At 38.8% G+C, this 10,802-nt stretch overlaps 1 pseudogene; it reads left to right on the top strand.

Moving 5' to 3' along the window:
- The first annotated feature begins 6,650 nt into the window (after window positions 1-6,650).
- LOC118920855 (olfactory receptor 7G1-like) lies at window positions 6,651-7,589 on the top strand (annotated as a pseudogene).
- The last annotated feature ends 3,213 nt before the right edge of the window (window positions 7,590-10,802 follow it).

Below are 10,802 nucleotides of genomic sequence, written 5' to 3'. Positions count from 1 at the left end.
GATTTCATGACTTACATTCAGGTCTTTAATCTATTTTGAGTTTTCTTTTGTGTATGGGGTAGACAGTAATCCAGTTTCATATTCTTGCATGTAGCTTTTCAGTTTTGCCAACACCAGTTATTGAAGGGGCTGTCATTTCCCCATTGTATATAAATGGCTCCTTTATTATATATTAATTGACCATATATGCTTGGGTTTATATCTTGGCTTTCTAGTCTGTTCCACTCATCTATGGGTCTGTTCTTGTGCCAGTACCAAATTGTCTTGATTACTGTGGCTTTGTAGTAGAGCTTGAAGTTGGGAAGTGAGATCCTCCCTGCTTTATTCTTCCTTCTCAGGATTGCTTAGGCTGTTCAGGGTCTTTTGTTGTTCCATACGAATTTTATAAGTATATACTCTAGTTCATGCAATCCCTATCAATATATGAATAGCATTCATTGAAGAATGCTTTGATTGTTAACATCGTAATGGGCATATTTGTTTTCATCATACTGCTACTCTTTAAGAGGTAGAGATCCATTTTAAATATCACTTCATAGTGATATTTTAACAAGTAAAACTGAGGTAAGGCTCTACATCTTCCAAAATACCAAAATAGCAAACATCAAGGATAAGGAGAGTCTATTGAAAGCAGCCAGAGAGAGAAAATTTACTTATAAAGGAAATCCCATCAGGCTATCAGCAGACTTCTCAGCAGAAACTTTACAGGCCAGAAGGGAGTGGCATGAAATATTTAATGTACTGAAACAGAAGGACCTCCAACCAAGAATCATCTACCTGGCAAGATTATAATTTAATTTAGAAACATGCATTAAACAATTTACAGGTAAACAAAAGTTGAAGGAATTCACCACCACAAAGCCAGCCTTACAGAATTTGTTACAGGAAATGCAGCAAATGGAAATTTCCCAAAGACTAAATAGCTTTTACCAGTGAAAATACACCACAGTAAAGATAGTAGAGTTATTACTAAGAAAGTCTGAAATTAAAAGAAACAAAATCAGATATACAGAAAATCAGTCAAAGGATACACAAAAAGTGCAGATTATGCCATCTAATATGAAATATGTGGAGATGGAAGAGAAAATGCTATTAGATTGTGTTTGAAATAGTGAACAGCAATTTAAGATAGACTATTAATAGTAAGAAAGCTGTCCTTGAACCTTTGGTAACCACAAAACTAAAGCCTGCAATAGATACACAAAAATAATAATAAAAATTAAAGAGAAATCCAATTATAACACTAAAGAAAATCATCAATAACAAGAGTATAAGAGGGGAAGAAAGGAACAGAGAGAAGCTATAAAACAACAGACAGAAAACAGTTAATGAGATGGCAATAAGTACATATCTATCAATAATATCATAAATGTGAATGGACTGAATGCACCAGTCAAAAGACATAGAGTGGCTGATTGGATAAGGAAACAAGACTCATCTATATGCTGCATACAAGAGAGTCATTTCAGACCCAAAGACATATAGAGACTAAGAATAAAGGGATGGAAAAAGATAGTCCATATAAATCATAGGGAGAAAAAAGCAGGATTAGCAGTACTTATACTCCAAAGAAAAAATTGTTTTCAAAACAAAGTAACAATAGACAAAGGATGACATTACATAATGATAAAGGAGTCAGTTCAACAAGAGGGTATAACCACTGTAAATATCTATTCACCCAACATAGGAGCTCCAAAATATGTAAAACAAATGCTAACAGAATTACATGGGGAAATGGATTGTAACACATCCAGTTTGGGAGCCTTTAAAACACCACTCACATGAACAGACAGATCAACCAGAAAAAATAAAGAAAGAATGAGAGGCACTGAACAACACATTAGGTCAAATGGATTTAATGGACATCTACAGAACACTCTACCCAAAAGCAGCAGGATACACATTTTCCTGAAGTGTACATAGCATGTTCTCTAGAATAGATCACATACTAGTCCACAGGAAGGGCCTCAAAAATTCAAAAAGTTTGAAGTTGTATCAAGCAGATTCTAAGACACAAAGAAAAGTCTACAAATACATGAGGCTAAACAACGTGCTTCTAAATAATCAATGCATCAATGAAAAAATTAAAACAGAAATCTAGCAATCCTTGGAGATAAATGAAAACAAAAATACAACAGCCCCAAATCTGTGAGAGGTGACAAAGGCAGTTCTAAGATGAAAGTATATAGTAATACAGGCTTACCTCAAGAAACAAGAACAATCTCAAATAAATATCTAAAATCACAATGAAAGGAACCAGAAAAAGAAGAACAAATGAAGTCCCAGGTTAGTAGAAGGAGGGTCGTAATAAAGATCAGATAAGAAATAAATAGAGAAGGATAAAATAATAGAAAATATCAAGGAAACCAGGAGCTGGTTCCTTGAGAACATAAACAAAATAGATAAACCCCTAGCTGGACTTCTGGAGAAAAAAGAGAAGGTACACACATAAACAAAATAAAAAATGAAGGAATAATCAAAGTCAATATTACAGAAATTCAAAGAACTATTAGAGAATATTATGAAAAATTAAATGCCAATAAAATGGACAACCCAGAAGAAATGGACAACTTCCTAGAAAAATACAACCTTCCAAGACTGACCTGGAAAGAAACAGAAAATTTGAACAGACAAATTACCAGCAATGAAATAGAACTCGTAATACAAAAAAAAAAAACACCCAAAAACAAAAAATCCAGGTCCCAATGGCTTTACAGCTGAATTCTTCCAAACACTTAAAGAAGAGCTAATACTCATTCTTCTTAAAGTATTTCAAAATTAGAAGAGGATCAAATACTCCCAAGCACATTTTGTGAGGCCAGCATCACTCTACTACCAAAACCAGACAAAAGCACCACATAAAAGAACATTCATACCCATATGCCTGATGAGCACAGATGAAAAAATCCTCAACAAAATGCTAGCAAACTGAAATTTAAAAAATACATCAAAAAGTTCATCCATCATGAGCTAGTGGGATTTATTCAAGGGATGCAATGATGGTACAATATTCATAAATCAATCAATGTAATATATCAATTTAACAAAAAGAAGGATAAAAACCATATTATCATCTCAATAAATGCTGAAAAAGCATTGGACAAAATTCAACACTGATTCATGACAAAAACTCTCAGCAAAATTTGTACAGAGGGTACATACTTCAACATAATAAAGGCCATATATGACAAACACACAGCCAATATTGTACTTAATAGCAAACAGCTGAAAGCTTTTCCTCAAAGATCAGGAAGAAGACAAGGATGCCCACTCTCACCACTTCTATTAAACAGTGTACTGGAGGTCATTGGCCACAGCAATCAGACAATACAAAGAGATAAAAGCATTCAAATTGGTAAGGAACAAGTTAAACTGTCCCTATTTGCAAATGATGTGCTATACATGCAGATGATATGATTATACATAGAAAACCCTAAAGAATCCAGCAAAAGACTAACTGAAATCAGCAAAGTTTCAGGATACAAAATTAATACACAGAAATCTGTTGCATGCCTATATACTAACAATGAACTAGCAGAAGGAGAAATCAGGAAAACCCATTTACAACTGCATAAAAAACAATAAAGTATCAAGGAATAAACCTAACCAAGGCAGTGAAAGACCTTTACTCTGAAAACCCAGTAATTCTACTCCTAGGAATTTACCCAAAGTAAAAAAAATCCCGAATTCAAAAGATATATGCACCCCTATGTTTATTGCTGCACTATTTGCAATAGCCAAGATATGGAAACAACTTAAATATCTATCAGTAGATGAATGGATGTGGTACTTATACACAATGGAATATTATTCAGCCACAGAAACAAAAGAAATCCTGCCATTTGAAACAACATGGATGGATCTGGAGGGTATTATGCTCAGTGAAATAAGCCAGGTTGAGAAAGACAAATACTTTATGATTTCACTTATGTGTGGAATATAAAAAACAAAGAAAAATAGAAAGAAATAACATCAGTAGAGTCATAGACCCTGAGTCATCCCCAGACATGAGGCCCAGAGAAAGAAAACTGATGGTCCTTTTTGAAGTCAGGTGACTATACAGTTTTCCATGGAGTCACCTAGAAGATACCTCTGCAGTGGATTGCATCGTATCCCTCCTCATATCCATTCATTGCACTGACAGTATGGATCAACCAGCATACAAGTGCTTTGCCCACGATATTGTAATTTCTCATAATGTAACTATAAAGATAAAGTATAATAAAATCAACACATGATCCCATAAAATGAAAAAAAGTACCCTGAACCTATTGAGATTAAATAGGAAAGATGTTTAAAAATCTTTAGTATGTCTGCATTAATGACAGTCAAAAATGTTTAGAAATTTTGATCACAACCAGTAGTAAGAAATAGAGGGAAGATTAGGAATCCAGAAACATTCAAGGGACCTTGAAAGAATCATCTGAGTGTTTTCACTTTATCATTACTTAGCTGTAATTAAAAATGTTTTTTTACATGAACCATAATCAATGATTTTATACTTAAAGTTAGAATTGTTGTCCTGACACTGCTAATTGGACTAGATGCCATACCTTTTACTGAGAACTAGCTGACTGAGTCCAATTAGAGAAAGCAGGTGTGTCCACACATGCAAGGTGTGTGCAGTGGGGAGACAGAAATGGATGGTAAACACCTGGCCTCGCAGCCTAGGGAAGCAGCCATCCTGGATACCTCCCTTCTAGAGTCCTGGTCTTTGAGGGTTTGCATTGTCCAGGGACCCGAAACATAATAAAAGTTAATCTAATGAGCTTTGGATATTGAGCCCCCAGGGATGTAGAGCCTGCAAGTAGTGTGTCTGTGACCACCTCACTTAACAGGCCTGCCCAGTCAGGAGACAACAGCTGAGCCACCTCCCTACCACAGTGCCTCTTGCCCAGAAACCCGGAGCTTCACTGCATTTCTCTGCCATTCACAGATGCAGACCTTCTGTCTCCATCTTCAGCTTCCAGGCACCATATCAAGCATCACCCCACAGTGATGCCAGCTAGGTAACCCAGTGTCCCTTAGACAATGCTCTGACGTGAGGTCAGCGTTTAGGAGACATGCATCTCTACCAGCTGCTAGGAGTGACCCTGCCTAAGGGGTTCAGCTTCACCTTACACCACACGCATTTGCCTGCAGAAGAGCTTTGGTGTCATGTTGGCGGCCTGGTCGTAGGAATGAGGAGGAGGAAGCACAGACCCAGACCCACAGAGCACGCTACATCCCTGGTGTCTTTGACCCTCTTCTTACAATGAGCAAATATTCTGAGTCTGTGTGTGTGCCTCTTTAACAAGCAAGAATGATGCATTTGGTTTTACAAGAACAGTACCTAATATAAGAGAAAGCGATGGGGGATGATGGATATCAAGCTAGTACAGTGTTCATTCCTGGGAAGGAAAGGAACTCAAATTGTGCATACCTGAGTATCGAACAATGTTATTTACTGTAGGGTTTCATTGCTTGTATTGACTCATGTACCTAGTTAATTTTTTTATTTAATTCATTTTCATTGATTTATGTCCATGCCAAAGTAATGTTTGGTAGGGCCTTCCTTTCCCTGCATGTGACTAAGATTCCTGGAAAGTCTTTCAGCACATCAGCCCATCTCTGATGTGCAGTTATCACCCTAGGCCTCTGTCCTTAACTGGACCCACCCACCAGGTCCATTCTAGGTGTGGAACATCCCACATGCTGTTGTTCATGGCAGACAAAAAAAATCACAACAGGAAATGCCACTATGTGGTTCGCACCTGATTTCCTAAATGTGCTGGATTTTGTAACCTCTTCATTCCTTATCATTGTGAGTGCTCCCAGTACACAAACATATGCTGAGCTTCTTTCTCAATGTTCTTGCTTTTCACCATTCACACAGCAAGTGCATGGGCCTTGATTAAATTCACAGTGTATTAGTCTATGTAATATACCAAACGACCGGTCCTAAGATGGGCACTTGTGTCCTCAGTCTTTGTAAAATCTCCAGTGCAGAGGACATGCCTGTTAGGATGCCTGGCACTGGTGTTCTCTTACAAGGCTGTGACTTTGTTGGTCAAATTGCCATTGTTTTGATTCTGTCATTGCAGAGTTCTATGCATTTCACCTTCCCCATGAAGCTGTTTTGTTTTTGTCATATGTCAGACCTTCCCTTCATTAAGTGAAGTAAATCCTGAAAATGAGAGAGATTTTGCAACTTCATTCTTATATTTATGATTATTTGAAAGTGTGGAATATCCTGAGGGAATCATGTCATGTGGTTTTTATTCCACTGCCAGGACTGGCCATAGTGTGCCAGACAGTCATTCTCAATAAAATTTGGGCTGGTTAAGTGAGAAGAGGGTAGAGGAGGAGGGAGAGAATAAGGATGGAGGGAGATAAAAAAAAAGAGGAAAAGATTTTTGTTTCACCTGGGGTTCACAGTATGGATGAGCGGGTTACTAGGACAATAGTTCTCAAATGTTAGCATATGTCAGCATCATCTGGAGGGCTTATTAAAACAAGTTGCTGGGCGTCAGCCCCAGAGTTTATCATCAGTAAGATGAAGTGGGACCAGAGATTTAGCATTTCTAACAAGTCCCAGATGCTGCTGCAGGTCCACAACTATATGATTATATTTTTTGTTACCCAATATTTTCTATAGATTCATTAACTACATGGAACCTGGAAACCAGACGCATGTTTCAGATTTCCTTCTCATGGAAGTGACAGACGACCCAGAACTGAAACCCCTTCTTTTCAGCCTGTTTCTGTCCATGTACATGGTCACCATCCTGGGGAACCTGCTCATCATCCTGGCTGTCAGCTCTGACCCCCACCTCCACACCCCCATGTACTTCTTCCTCTGCAACCTGTCCCTGGCTGACATCTGTTTAAGCACAACCACAGTTCCAAAGATGCTGGTGAACATCCAAGCACAGAATCAGCACATCAGTTACACAGGCTGCATCGCCCAGGTCTGCTTTGTCCTAGTTTTTATTGGTTTTGAAAGCTGTCTCCTTGCAGTAATGGCCTATGACCGCTATGTAGCCATCTGCCATCCCCTGAGGTACACTGTCATCATGACCCCCTGGCTCTGTGTTCTGCTAATCCTGGTCCTTCTGCTCCTTAGCACTGTGGATGCCCTGCTCCACGGTCTGGTGTTGTCGCAGTTGTCTTTCTGCAGGGACCGGGAAATCCCCCACTTCTTCTGTGAACTTGATCAGGTCATCAAGCTGGCCTGTTCTGATACCTTCATCTATACCATCCTGATATTTTTTGTGGTTGGTCTATATGGGGTTGTTCCTCTTTGTGGGGTGATTTTTTCTTATACTTAAATTGTCTCCTCTGTTTTGAGAATACCAACAGCATTGGGAAGAAGGTATAAAGCGTTTTCCACCTGTGGGTCTCACCTCTCATTTGTTTCCTTGTTCTATGGGACAGGTTTTGGTGTGTACATTAGTTCTGCAGTTACTAACTCTTCCAGGAAGACTGCTGTGGCTTCAATGATGTACATTGTGGTTCCTCAAATGATGAACCCCTTCATCTACAGCCTGAGGAACAGGGACATGAAGGGGGCCTTTAGGAAACTCATCAGAAGGATAACCTCACTTTAGTAATATGTCATGTTTGGACCAGGCACCTAGAATGAGGGACAGGGAAAGGTGTTCTGTTGTTCTGGAATCCCTAATTCTTCTATTATCAAGGTCTTCTAAAATGAGGAGACCCCATAGCGGCTAAGTGCATTTGAACTTGAGCTTGAAATCTGATTTTGCTCTTTGTTTAGCTCTGTGATGTTTGACAAATAACTTCAACCATTTATGCTTACATTTTTTGGTCTCATCCATGGAAGTAGAACTTGAGTCCTGTGATTCTGTTAAAGTTATTTTGGAGGACAAGATTCTTAGAATAAGTGGAGAAGGTGGAGAGGGAAGGGAGAGGCTATAAGGAAGACTGTAGTCAGAAATAAATGCTTCCACCTTATTCCAACACTAGGGCCATGTCAATTTCTCTCCAGAGGTAGGCCTGAGAGGCAAGGGCACTTATTTCTTACCCCCACTTGATAATTACTTAGAGTTATCTCTATTAAACTCCACCTCTTGGTGCAATATCAGGACCCAGCATATGCGGATTCATCATTATAACATTGATATAGTTAGATTATTCCAGTGTTTTGAGCAAATATGAGATTTGTGAACTTCAAGTTGAAAATGTCTTTGGTTCTAGTAAGCAAAAGAAAATCTGTCTCTAATATTCTCATACAAGAAAGATCATTATCATTTTATGGACTTCAGAGCTGTGGAATATATGGATATGAGAGAATACAGATTCATTCATTTCTCCATGAGGTGGCTTCAGTCTGGAACTACATGGTGGCTGCAGATGCAGGTGACATATTTGGGCAAGATGCACAGACAACAGAAAACTGACTGTCCTCCCCTGGGTCATTTAATAATTGACTTTTCCATAGTGTCACTAGAAGTTACCCTTTAATCTAACACTGAAAATAGGCTCGTACACGCCTTCTTAATCTAATTACAGTGTGGGAAAAACAATGTGAAATCCTTAGACTGATTAATAGAGTTAATCCCTGTGGGGAACTCTCATACCTATTACAAGCACTTAACACAATACGTGACTAAATGGTACTCAGTAATTTTAGATGGTACCATAGTTTTTCATATCTTGTCAATAAGCATAAGTTTTATAATTATTTTGCACACATGTATTTTTACCATCTGCTTCAGCGTTTACATTTGTTTACTTTTACTGTGTTTTTACTCATCTGAGATATATAATCAAATCTCTAATTATTGAGTAGGGAGGGTAATGGCTGTTAATCTTTTTTACTGACATCTTATTTGCTTTTGTTCCTTTCTATATTGACTTATTGAGAAGGATGCACCTGACTTTTTACTTATCCCTTTAGTTAACTCTTCTTGCTTTTTTTATTAGTCATCCTTCTGGAGTCCACAGAAAGACACATGAATGAAATTAATGAAATGACTGAAGTTTAACAGTGTTGGCTGCATAATTAAGGATCTGAGGCAAAACTTTATGAGGTGCCTTTAGAGAAGAACCCGTTTTTGTGTGTGTGTGTCTGTTTGTGTGTGTGTCTGTGTGTGTAGGAGATGTGGAATGTAAATTACAACAAGAGAAAAGAGGCTGGTAGGGTTAGAAGCCATCATTTTTAAACAAGTACAAAAGCACTTGACCATCAGGCTGAAGCCTCTTTCTGGATATGAGTTAAAGAGAGAACAATGGCCATCTCCCTGGAAGAATCAAGGAAGAAACTCTCATGAGCGTGGAGGGGAGGTATTGTTTCAGCACCACAGTCAGTGGACAGCTCCCTCCCTGATGCCCTTGGTGATTTCTGTAGTTTTTCCTCCACTGACACTCACAGAACTCCTGCAGGGATGGATAACCTAGGGCCCTTGTTCATACCACAGATTTCCATATCTCACCCGAGAACAACTGACTGCTGGGGAGACGTCCAAAGCATGAGTTTTTAAAAGCAGCTTGTGAGTTTCTGATGCACTCTAAAGTCTGAGAAAAATAACTTAAATAGTAAAAAACATGGGAGGACGTGATTGTAGTTTGGAAGATGAAAGGCCTGCCTCAGTTTCACTTGTTAAAATATCATACATGACGGGATATTTAAATTGGATCTCTACTTCTTAAAGTGTAACAATATGATGAAAATAAATGTACCCATTACCAGGTTAATAATTAAAGCACAGCCCATGCCTGGAGAGCACCCACATCAAACCACCTTTCCCAATCTGTTAGTAACCATTCTCCTTAACTCTATATTTATCATTTTTTAAAATGTTCCACAAGGTTGAATTTTATGAAGTTAGCACTATTTGATCATATTTTCTCTAAACACTGGCACATAGGATCAACCACATGTCATATACACTTCTGTATATCCCTTAATATATCCATATTCCAGTAATTAACTATATTTTTAGATTAATTTCCTTCCTGCTGATCTTATTTAAAGTCTAAGCTTAATTTAAGGTTTCATAGCTCTGGAGAAAAGTGTGTTTCTGGCCCAAAGTGAATCTCCTATAAAATCTGTGAAACTGAAATAAGTCAACAGAAAGGGTGGTTTGGGAGAAACCACTTTTATTGCTCACAGCTGCTTGAATTCACTAGCTAGGCTTGGCACCATCAGTCTCCTCTGACTGCAGGATGTGCTCTGCTGCCTTGTGCTCTACCTCCCATCTGCCCCTTCCAGGAGGAAGTCTGTTGGTGGGTGCCTGGTGACTGGCAGATACCAGACCAGTTATATTCCAGGAATGGTGGGGAGGAGAGGATGGACATTTTCTCTCCAACCCTTTCCCCATACGTATGGGAGACTCTGCCATGCTAAATACCTACTTATATGTAAATGAACTAAGGCTAGGTGGGAGATCCTGAAACTTCTGTCATTTACAACATAATCCTCCATTCCAGAATTCTTTCCTCACAATCTATGTACCGCCAACTTTGTCAATGACCTCTGTGCAAGAAAGCTAGAGCACTGTAACCAGACTAATAACATACAGTAACAGACATATGGGAAGCAATACAAGCTTGAGTGTCCAGCTGGGTTCAAAGTCCAACACAGATTAAGTACCTAGCTCACTTAGTCCACAGGAGACCAGCAGCTGAACCAGGAGAGAGCTCTGTGCACACTCAGCAAGCAGCAGCTGTGGCTAGAAGGTGGGCCCGACCAACAAGGACTGTGGGAGAAAATAACTTTAAGGGTGATAAGATACATGTTTTAATGCCACCAACATAGGTAAATCCTGCCCATCAGATGCATACAAATGAGTGGTCTT

This window comes from Manis pentadactyla, chromosome 12 (assembly GCF_030020395.1).
Source record: "Manis pentadactyla isolate mManPen7 chromosome 12, mManPen7.hap1, whole genome shotgun sequence".
Taxonomy (NCBI): Eukaryota; Metazoa; Chordata; class Mammalia; order Pholidota; family Manidae; genus Manis; species Manis pentadactyla.
Note: the sequence above shows the minus strand (reverse complement) of the source record. Positions and strands in the feature narration are given on the sequence as shown.